Below are 11,439 nucleotides of genomic sequence, written 5' to 3' on the forward strand. Positions count from 1 at the left end.
AAGGCAAGTTTATTTATAGAGCACAACTCGTACACAAGGCAATTCAAAGTGCTTTACAGCTACATACAATTACAAAAAGACAAATAAAATCATTCCATAAAAACATAAAAATAATCATTAATTAATTATATTAAAAGCGAAGAGTGCAGATAAAATACTTTCAGTTGTCAAATAGAACCGTTTTCAGCCTGGATTTAAACATTGTCAGAGTTGAGGCCTGTGTCACATCTTCTGGAAGACTGTTCCAGATTTTAGTATAAAAGTGAAACACAGCCTCCCCGTGTTTAGTCCTGACTCTGGACCAGCAGGAGACCACTCCCTGAGCTTCTCAGAGCCTGAGATGGTTCATATGGCTCTAACATGTGAACCACTCCCTGAGCTTCTCAGAGCCTGAGATGGTTCATATGGCTCTAACATGTGAACCACTCCCTGAGCTTCTCAGAGCCTGAGATGGTTCATATGGCTCTAACATGTGAACCACTCCCTGAGCTTCTCAGAGCCTGAGATGGTTCATATGGCTCTAACATGTGAACCACTCCCTGAGCTTCTCAGAGCCCGAGATGGTTCATATGGCTCTAACATGTCACACATGTACTTTGGTGCTAGACCGTGAAGAGATTTGTACACAAGCAGAGCTGTTTTAAAGTCTATTCTCTGAGCAACAGGAAGCCGGTGCAAAGACCTGAGCACTGGACTAATATGGTGGTATTTCCTGGTTCTAGTCAGGACTCGAGCAGCAGCGTTCTGGATGTACTGCAGCTGTCTTACAGCTCGTTTAGAGAGCCCAGTGAGCAGGCCGTTACAGGGGTCTAACCTGCTGGAGACAAACGCATGGATTAGTCTCTCCAAGTCTGGTTTAGACACTATTCCTTTTGATTTTGGCAATGTTTTTTTAGATGGTAAAAAGCTATTGATGTTATTGATTTAATGTGGCTGATAAAGTTCATTTCTGAGTCCAATATTACCCCTAGATTTCTAACCAGATTTTTAGGTTTTAGAGCGAGAGTCTCAAGGTGACTGATAACACTTTCTCTTTGTTTCTGTGGGCCACAGACAATGATTTCAGTTTTGTCTGAGTTTAGCTGGAGAACATTGTGTTGCATCCACACACTGATCTGTTCGCTGCAGTGACAAAGTAAATCTACAGGCCCATATTCACCTACCGTCAGTGACACGTAGACCTGAGTGTCATCTGCATAGTTGTGGTAGGACACGTTATAGCTGCGTATTAGCTGGCCTAATGGAAGCATGTACAGATTGAATAATAGGGGTCCTAGGATTGACCCCTGGGGAACCCCACAGGTCAAAGCCATTTGGTCCGAGACACAGTTACCAATTTCAAAAAAAGAGTGCTGAAACTGAAAGAAACGGCTTTTCACTGCAACATCAATAGGTTTTAATTACTTGATGTAAGCAGAATTAATCAGCACAAATCAATGTTCCACAATTGTCACTATGCATCTATGGCACTTTTATTATTAATTTTGGAACATGCTTCTCCTCTCACTTCTGGGAAACACTAACATCTGTGGCCGCAACGAACGACCCTTCTCCGTGTGTGTGTGTGAAGTGTGTAGTGTGAAGTGTGAAGTGTGAAGTGAGAAGTGAGAAACGAAGACGCACGACCACTGTTGATCAACCTGAAACCGCCCGCAGGTTCCTCTGAATAGAGCGTCACAATCTTGAGACAGAAACCACAGCTTTCAGCTGCAGGTTTGTTTCCACAGTTGCAGTTTTTGAAACCTCACAAAGTTTGTTATCATCGCTCAACAGGCAGCGGCAGATGTTTTAAAGCGCGATGAAACGCATGTTTAATTGTTTTTGTACTGAAGACTTTATGCATGAAACATAAACACCAGTTGGTTTTGTGTGACCTTTGTGTGTGGTCAGAGGAAGGTTAAGCAGTAGGGGAGTAAGTAGTACTCCTTTAACGTATGAGAGTATTACAATTGACCCTCCTTTAGCAGCTGCAACATCAAATTGATGTGCACATGACTGCGTCAATAATTAGAATCCAATAATAATAGATTACACTTTTTTAAATGGACCATTCTGCATAATGAGTATTTTTACTCTGGTACTCAAAGTATATTTGGATCCTAATACCTTTGTACCGTTACTTCATTAAAACTTTAAATGCAGGATTTCTACAGTGGGATTCTGCTACTTTTACTTAACAGACAGTTTTGAGTACTTCTTCCACCACTGCTTGATCCTGACTCAGCACTTTTTGGGCCATTTTCATAGTAGGTACTTGCTTCATACTGTCTTGAGTACGACTGCCCCCTCAAGGTGAGGTCTTGCATACAATTCATATTCTGATAAATTACGGCTTCTCTATTAGTATTAGAATATGTGCGTATAAAAGTGCAACAAAAACTGTCTTAAATTAAGCACAGTTGTGTCATTGTCAAACTAGCAGTTTTAACACAATGTTAGTGTCTTAGTTGTTCTTTATACTCAATGGAACTAATTTTCTGTGTACTTTTGGGCCTGTTTCTGTTCGACCTTTAGGGTTAAGACTGTTGAGGTGATTTTAAAAGGGGGGTCCGGCGCAATAACGGTTTGGTTCTGGCCAGTGGAAACTGTGTCCCATGCTGTTATTTCCATGCGCTGCTTTACCATCTACTGTGCAGTGGATACCTGTTTAATCGTGCACAATTGTATGCATTTGCATAAATGAATGAACCCAGCTGATGTTCCAATTTAACTTGGTCTATTATTATTATTATGTCTTCTTCTAAATTCTAATGTACATTTGGATACCATCAAGGGTATATTAACTCAGCTGTTACGGTTACTCTATTAGTACTTCATAACATCCAGCAGAGAGTGCCAGAGTTTGCAACAAGACTTTTTTCAAATCGCTCTGCTTTCTCACCACCAGAGGGCGCCGCTTCCCCAGCGCTGCAAAGCTAATGTAAAGTCACAAATTGAGCCGTCTAATGAATCTTCTCGCAGCATCTGTCTGTGCTGCCTTCAGGGCCCACTCCCTCACTCTGAGCACAAACAGTGAGCGTGTCATCTCACTCTACAAAGACATGGGGGGGTACGAGAAGTGGGACCTCGATGTATGAAAAAGGAAAAACAGGCAATATACTATATAACAATAACAATATAACTATAATTTCTGATGAAACGGCAACAGAATCCTCCCGCATTGTTTTATTTCCTTTGCTCACTGGTGGTCATTTTTTAGTTTTGATGTAAATGTCAGCAGGGTGGAGATTGATCATAGTTTATTCTGCCATGACTCTTTCTTTCTTTCTGGCTCTGACGGGATGTTATGAGCTAAAAGCGGCCTACTCTGTACACACAGAAACGGTGAGTAAGATTTTAGAGGCCTGTGTTTTAGAGGCCTGTGTTTTCAAACCCTCAAATAAAGTACAAACGAGTGGATCCAGCGTTTCCAGTTTTCATGCTGGTGTGGAGTTCTTTCTCCTGCGACGTGTTGACAGACCTGGAAACAGTAAATGCTAACAGTCCGATACAACGAAAAAAAACCTTCCCACCTGCTCTACGTCATATATCACCCCTACAGGGAAAAAGGGTAAAGCTGATTTTGTTTTTTAACATTGCTCATGAAATAATGTTGCTTTTCAGGAGGGAAATACACCTGTTAATCTAAATAAAACGGCGGTGTTGAAAAAGTACCGCCGTGACAAAACACAGAGTCTGTCTGGTTTTCACGGGCATGAAGAATTACAGGCTGGATGGGCTTTGGCACGGCTAAAAACGTAGCATGAAGCGGCACTGACTTTTGGTCTTTTCCAGTCACTAGCGGGCCAATGACAACCTTGTGATGTTGACTGGGACCTTGGCCAACATGTGGCTGGCCGGCCTCAGCTGGACAAACTGTAGAGGAGATGGTCTGTGCTCCTGAAGGCCGCAACCTTCTTTTCTTTTTTTTTTAGAGTCTTAGATTTATATTTCGATTGCTTATAATATACATTTGGATCACATTCCTATATTTTGACAGTTCACCAGGGGTGTTGCAACCTTTCATACTCTCATCAGCATAACTTTTTATTGTTGTTGTTCTTCGTAGAGTCCGCTCTCATATCTTTACACCACGTTGAAGCCGCAGCCAGCTGCTAATTAGCTGAGGTTAGCATAAAAACTGGAAGCGGGGGGGAAGCCGCTAGCCTGCCTCTGTCCAAAGTTGAAGAAGAAAAGTGCTTACCGGGCGCCTCCCAAAGCGCGCTAATTAACACATTTATATCGCATTTGTTTAGTCTCGAGTCCTCCAACGGTTGCTCGGCAACATCACGGTGAGACGTACCCGCTGCAGGCCAATAAATAGTTTCAGCACATAAACCCTTTGCCGTTAACACATTAATAACCTCATTCATATAATGTCTTAATTAGGGAGTTTTAGAGGTGCCTGTCGTGGATATTTGTTTAGTCAGACGAGCTGTTTGCCCCTGTTTCCCGGCTCTATGCTAAGCTAAGCTAAGCTAAGCTAACCATTTGCTCGCTCTAGTTTCATATTTGCTGTGCGGACATGGAGCGAAGGTATTAACCTTCTCATCAAACTCTCTCGCCCACGAAAAGCGAATCATCTCATTTCTATTCTTTTAAATTCTCTTCTCTTTTTTTTTTTTTTTTTTGACCGTAATCTGGTGCTGGAGACGTGAAAAAGACGTGAAAAACTGCGTCGGGGGCACCAGCGCCACCGATCCGACAGCACGGTCTAAATGTCACCGCGCATCCACTCGCTGTGACGCCTCTCCCCAAAACTTTTTCAACCCAACAAATGATTCCCATTTTCTTCCTACGGTATATGTCTCGCTAAAATAGTATACCCTTTTTCAGGTTCATCCGCCCATATGAGAACAACAATCATTTAATTTCCGTACTTTTTTATCCTCTCATCCATTTTGATTCACACAATCATCCCCCCCCCCCCCCCCCCCCCCCCCCCCCCCCCCCCCCCCACGTTCCCCTCTTCACCTCGACCCCCGGTGTCTGGCACACGACTGGAGGCATCCGGAGAATGCCCGACATGGGGTTTGGCCGGTTGGCCCCCGCATACCTGCGGCGTGGCATGGCAGGGCTTTAGGGGAAATGTGGCGCATGTGCCACTCAGCAGCCCCCCCCCCCCCCCCCCCCCCCCCCCGTCTGATGTCCAGTTAAGTGGCTTCAGACATGAACACTAATCCACTCGGCGATGAGAAGGCCTCACAGTCTGACGGCTCCGCTGCGGGGCCGCCAAGGCTGTCCGAGCGCACTCTCTCTCTCTCTCTCTCTCTCTCTCTCGGGGTTCAGACGGCGAGGACGGCAACAAAAAAAAAAAAACTCCAGGCTTCAAAGGGAATCGCGGGCAACTTTAATGAAATTGCATTTCCTTTGCAGGTATTTTGACTGTGATGAATCAATTTGTTCATGCTTTCCCTTCTTTCTTATGAAATGTTTATTTTCAAAAGGAGACTCGGGACGGTGAACTCCAGCCTCTGCTCTCAGATGAGGTGGAGGACATATGAAAAAGGCAGCATGCGGAACAGTTAAAAGACGTGTGTTTCTTTTGCTTATTTTTGACAGAGCAATGCTACGCTAACTGATACCGCTGCTAAGTGGAAACCTTATTTAACTTTGCTATTGCCGTTCATAACCTCTAAAGTAGCTCCAAAGTTGTTAAAAACTATTTTCAATCAATTTGTGCCATTACATCATGTGTAGTGAATGCACATCTCTGGGAAAATAAAGTTCTCAGAGATAGTTTAGTTTAGTTAAGACCCTATTTTGGTCAATTCCCTTTTTAATTTCATACATTTGTGTACAATACATTTATAAAGAAAAGAAAATGTCCACATGTCATTTGCTTTGATTTAGTCCCATATATTTTGTATTAACGTCTGTATGTAGTCAGTTTTCAAATTGAACCGAATGATTTATAAATAATACTTTACTCTTATAATAATAACGTTCTTCTCTCATTCCAAGTAAATTGAGGGATGCATTTAAGAATATAATCGCAGAAAGCTTTTGAATATATATTTGTTTTAAAATAAGGTTCTTCATTTTAGAAAAATCAATACATTTTAATTCAGTTCATTCAGAGTGTGAAGTGATGTCCTCTAAGAAAGCCCCAATATTATATTCTCATCTTCTAAGAAGATACATTTGTGTGCGGGCACTACATCTCTCCGTTAACGTCGTTGTTGGTCAGTGAATTAATGTGAGAGGATTCTGATCACATCGGGGCTCTTTGATTGTTTATATTCTGCTCCTTCACTTCGGATGCGAGCGGCTACGTTTGCTTCGTCTCGTAGCGCCGCTTTAAATAATGGCCGCGGTCCGTGACCACATGAACTGTCCGTGGGAAGAATGAACATTTAAGAGTCTGTCCGTTCTCCGACGGCTCGTGGTCTCGCTGTCCATTTTTTTTCCTCTTTTTGGAGGCAATAACTTCTCTGACTCGCGTAATTTTCGGCCGTCTCTCCCATGTGTGGGTATCTAAATCAAAATATTTGATTGGCAACGCATGCGACTGTTCGGTGTGTTTTTCCTTAATCGAAAAGGTGCGTCGGTTAAAAAAGAAACGCTCCTTCAAAATGTAATAATTCTCAAGGTCCGGGTCCAGGTCCAGGTCCCGACCCCTGACCGGTCTATTAATGACCCCCGCCATAGACTGTAGATGTAACCGGCTAAAAAAAGAGCCATAAACTCACCTCCACAATGCCCAGGAGGGATTGTAAATTATCTGTAAACTCATATCTCATATTTGTGGACTTTTTTGTTGTCTTTGTTCGAGCCCTGTAAGGAAACAAGTTACAGAAATTCAGAGACGCACGACCAAACGCCCGAGAACGCATCTCCTATTTTCTAAGCGCAGGTTTTTTGGGAGTATTTTAAAATATAATAACAATGACAGGAGAGTACATTTAATGTATAGTGAGAGGAAACGTTCAACTGACAATCTTTAGTCAGCTGCCACCTTATTATTATTAATTATAATGGAATATTATTACGGTGTTTGTAGTGAAATGAGGAGTTATCGTAGAGATACATTTGGAAAAAGCGACAAAAGTTCATCTCCAAACATTAAAAGTAAACATTCTAATAGTTTGAATAGTGTTTTTTTTTTTTTTTTTTAAAGAACGATTATTCAAACATAATTTCTGGACAATTTCGCGCCTTTTTTATTGACCTTGAATGCAATCGGGCCTCCTCTAAAATTCACATTCTGTTCTCTCTGAACACAATATAACGATACGGCCACAATTTTTAATTCAAATTGCCACCTTTTAATCCCACATAAACACAAAATGATCGCACTATGACTGTTAAACGTGGCATTGTTTCACATCAGTGATGTCATCGTGTTCAGAGGGATTCTGCACTTATGACATGAAATGGGATTTAAAAATCCTGAATAGGTTCTGCTCTCTCATATGAATTTGATCAAACACACATGTATGTAGTGTATACCTGACAACCACACACACACACTCACAAACTCACACACACACACACTCATCCGTCGTCCACCCTTTAGTCCATCTATTCAGCATTATAACTCGGGCTGTTTTTGTAACAAAACAAGGCCTAATCCTAAATTCAGGGAGCTGTGAATGTGCCTCAACAAATGGCAGACAAATGAGAAGGATTAGCGAGGGCCTGTGAAAGAGTGAAAGGTTTGCCATTGATCTACGGTGGTCCTGTTCTCTTTCAGGGCCACTCGGTCTGAAAACCCCACTGAGTAAGAGCATACAGGGCCACTCCAGAGCCCCCTAGGCCACCGAGAGACACACAACAGCCACAATTAGTCTCAGGAGCTGTAATGGCAATTCAATAAGCGCTTTAAAATTGCGCCTTAGTCCGTCTGCCACCCCCCCCCCCCCCCCCCCCCCAAGCCCCTCCCATCCCTCCCATTTTCGTCTACATACATAAGATTGGTATTATGAGTGGCGAGGGGCTCTTTTTTTTTTCTTCTTCTTCTTCTTCTTCTTCTTTCCCACCCACCACAGTTCTTTTCAGTCGCTGTGAGAGGAAAATGACCACACAGGGTTTCAAAGGTTCCAGGGGCTGTGGTTTGTTGTCGCTGAAGCAGCGTGACTTGTGCCCCTGTAGATTTTGGCTCAGGCCCCTCCCCAAAATGGGCTTCCATTATTCCTTTTTTTTTTTTTTCTCTGTCACTCAGCTGCGAGTTAATTTTGAAGCGGTCGATGTAAACCCTTCTCTATTTTTTTTTTTTTTTTTTTTTTTTTATTGGGGTCGTGCAGAACACCTTCCATCCGATGTGCGCTCGGTGATGTCTTAAGTGGGCAGAACATGTCAAGCAAATTTCATATTGCGTAAGAGGCCTGTGCAGGAGCACAAAGAGATGACGCGCTATACCAGGTGCTGTCTGACAAAGACTTTAGCAACATCATCATCATCATCATCTTCGTCATCGTCCTCGCGTGACTCACTCTCCATGGTCCTCTCTGTTTACACCGATCAGATCAAACACAGCCCAAACACCTGCGCTCCGGGACATCAACACATCGTGGCAGAGGAGGAGGGGCCGAGGATGTCTTCTGGACGGCTGTCCTTTCCATTCTCTCTTTGGGACATTCCTCGTTGATTTTGCACAGTGTTTAGGGTTATTTATTTTTTTTCTTCCTTTTTTTTTTTGCCCCGTGATCAAAGTTCCAAAGCTTTTTGATCAGGACTTCCAAAGGATCCCTCTTGTTTTGCTGGCGAGCGCACTGACAGGACAGTAGTGGAGCAATGATAATTACAGCTCCCATTCGGTGTGTCCCTGGAACTGGCACCGACGGGCCGGTCGGCACCCCTCGGGCCGAGAAGGAAAGGAGAGATTCTTGGACGTTTTAAAAAAAAAAAAAATGTTAAAAAAGGAGAGAGGAGAGGTACAGAGGAGAGAGAGAAAAGGTGGACGACAAACTGACGAGGAGTGACGCGGGAGAACGGGGCAGAACGTGGGGATTGCTTCGTTGCCGTGCACGTCTGTGCCAGCTGAGGGTTGGATAGCAATCATACGTCCAGAGAGACCTGCGCAACGGAAATGTGCTGTAATCTGCACAGCTGTATGGTAGCAAAACAGCTGAAATATGCATCATATCCAACGCTGTCAGCTGTGGCACAAAGATGGGGAACGTCGTAGTACCGCTAGCTCGCTAGCTTGCGCAAAAAAACTAAAAGTAAACATTTAAATTTGCCGTTTACGGTCTTCGTCGGGAGCTTCATTTTTACAGGTAAGACAAACAAGAGGCGTTTTGATTGCACGTGTCGGTCGGAGGATTTTCATTACCTTCGGACAGAGACTGGCTCGTTGTTTCTTTCCAGTCCTTTATGCTAAGCTAAGTTAGCCGTCTGCTGATTGGCAGCTCCATTTTAAACGTACCTTTTCAGACGACACGTCTACGTATTTTACAGTCGGAATGCAACGGCAACAGGAGGAACAATTACGAGTAGTCTTTGCAACAAGCCCTCGAGGGGTCGCACAGCTGAGGACAAAGACGGACCCCCCATACCGATATCCGCGTGCTGCACCCAGACCCCTTTTTTTTGGAGCTGAACTACAGTGTGACTTCACGCCGTCCTGACCAGACATGTACCCCCGTCACAGTAATCTCACATTATGACAAGCTGAAAAGGTTGGCCTTTATTCACCCCCAAACAGCCACTATTCATCCCCCCCCCCCCCCCCCGACTCTGCTTTCTGCTGCCTGAAAAGAGCCCGAGTGGCCTCCCGTGCCACCGGAGGGCTCGTCTGTGTGTAAACGACCTTGATGCTCGGGTGCAGAGTTCATAACCGCGGACCTTTCATCAGGCACGGGGAGGTCCTCCACATCAACGCCCCCTCCTGCTGTGAGTTTTGTCATGATTATGATGAGGAAGGGGGTGGGGGGGGGGTTATGTCTGAGAGCTCTGATGGAGACGTTACCAACACTTAACAATCAAGCGTCACGCACGAGACGGGATTCAAATGCCGTTTTTATTTATTTTTGGGAGACATGATTTGCTGGATCGCAAGGGAGTGAGCCATGACTCGTGATTTATTTATCCACATTCTTTTATTGAAGTTTACCAAACTCAGCATTGGACCAAAGGCACTCAAATGTTGTTGTTTTTTACTCTGCCGAAATGAATCTAAAGACTGTTTTTTGTTCTGAGACGTCGGCCTTATACACAACTTACTATTACTGGCCTGGAGCTGACAGCTGTTTATGATAAGTGGATCACATGTTGTAATACCATGTAAAATGAGCTGAATATGGACTTGGCCCCCGTCCCCTTATTTTTTTTTAAACAGTATGACTACAATCCAACACAAAAAAAAGTAGACAATAACAATAAACATCAACTTCAAACAGTTACAGAGTACAAAATGTTTTAAATATATTAAATGTTCTATTAGCAACAGCCTTGTTGAGAAAATGTTAGCAAGACTCAGGAGAGAGAGAGAGAGAGAGAGAGAGAGGCAGTGTGTAATAACCCTTCACTACTGTGTACAAAGTTAATGAAGTTGCCGCTATGTGACATCTGCTTTACCTACGTCTTTGCTATAATACATTAAATGACTCAAAACGTATTTTTTTTTCTTTTTAAATTTCACAACTGAACTATGGGACCGAGAATCAGCGACTAGATGAGACATTGCATTTTTTTTCTTCTTTTTTCTGACACACTGATTCCTACTCTATTAGCTGTGGGCTGTTGAAATGGGAGAAGCAGTCCGACAGAAGCATGCGCGCAAACACACACACACACACACACACACACACACACACAAAGGCCAAATCCAGCGTGTGTTATCCCAGTAGTTAGCTCGGTGTTCTCGTCGTACGCAGACGGGCGAGAACAGTTTCGTTTATCGATAAGATTTTCATCTCGTCTGCACAGTTCAGGTGCAGATCGGTGTCTCTCTCGTCCAGTAGTGTCGGTACAGTATATATATCCCAAGCAACAGCGAGGACGTTGGCTTCGCATTTTAGAAATACCCCTCCCACCAATTGTTCATTCATTATTTGGTTTCACGTTCCTCGTTATCACTCCGATCAGCAACTTAAGGCGCGTGACTGTGAGTTGACGGACGGATTTTTTTCGTTTCCGAGCTTCTTTTGAGCCAGTAAAAAGCTAAAATCATCGCTTTCTGGATATGAATGCGAACGTCTGTGTATAGAGATTATAACGATGTAAATCCTCACGACTTTAATCCACATAAATTACATTTTGCGTGGATAGATACCCATTTTGTTCTCCATTCATCTATTTAAACGTAGTCAGATTCGGCCTTCTAAAGACATTCAGCTATTCCATTTCATATGTAAAATGTCCCGAAAAAAAACACATTATGCCTGTATGTGAATTCAGTGAAATGACGTGATAAACCATGTAGCAGTATATATGCGAATGTTATCATATCTGAAACGGTGTTTCGGCACGTGAAATCTACGTATCATGTTTTAGATTTCACATTTGAGACGCAGA

Source organism: Cyclopterus lumpus, chromosome 4 (genome assembly GCF_009769545.1).
Source record: "Cyclopterus lumpus isolate fCycLum1 chromosome 4, fCycLum1.pri, whole genome shotgun sequence".
NCBI classification, from domain to species: domain Eukaryota; kingdom Metazoa; phylum Chordata; class Actinopteri; order Perciformes; family Cyclopteridae; genus Cyclopterus; species Cyclopterus lumpus.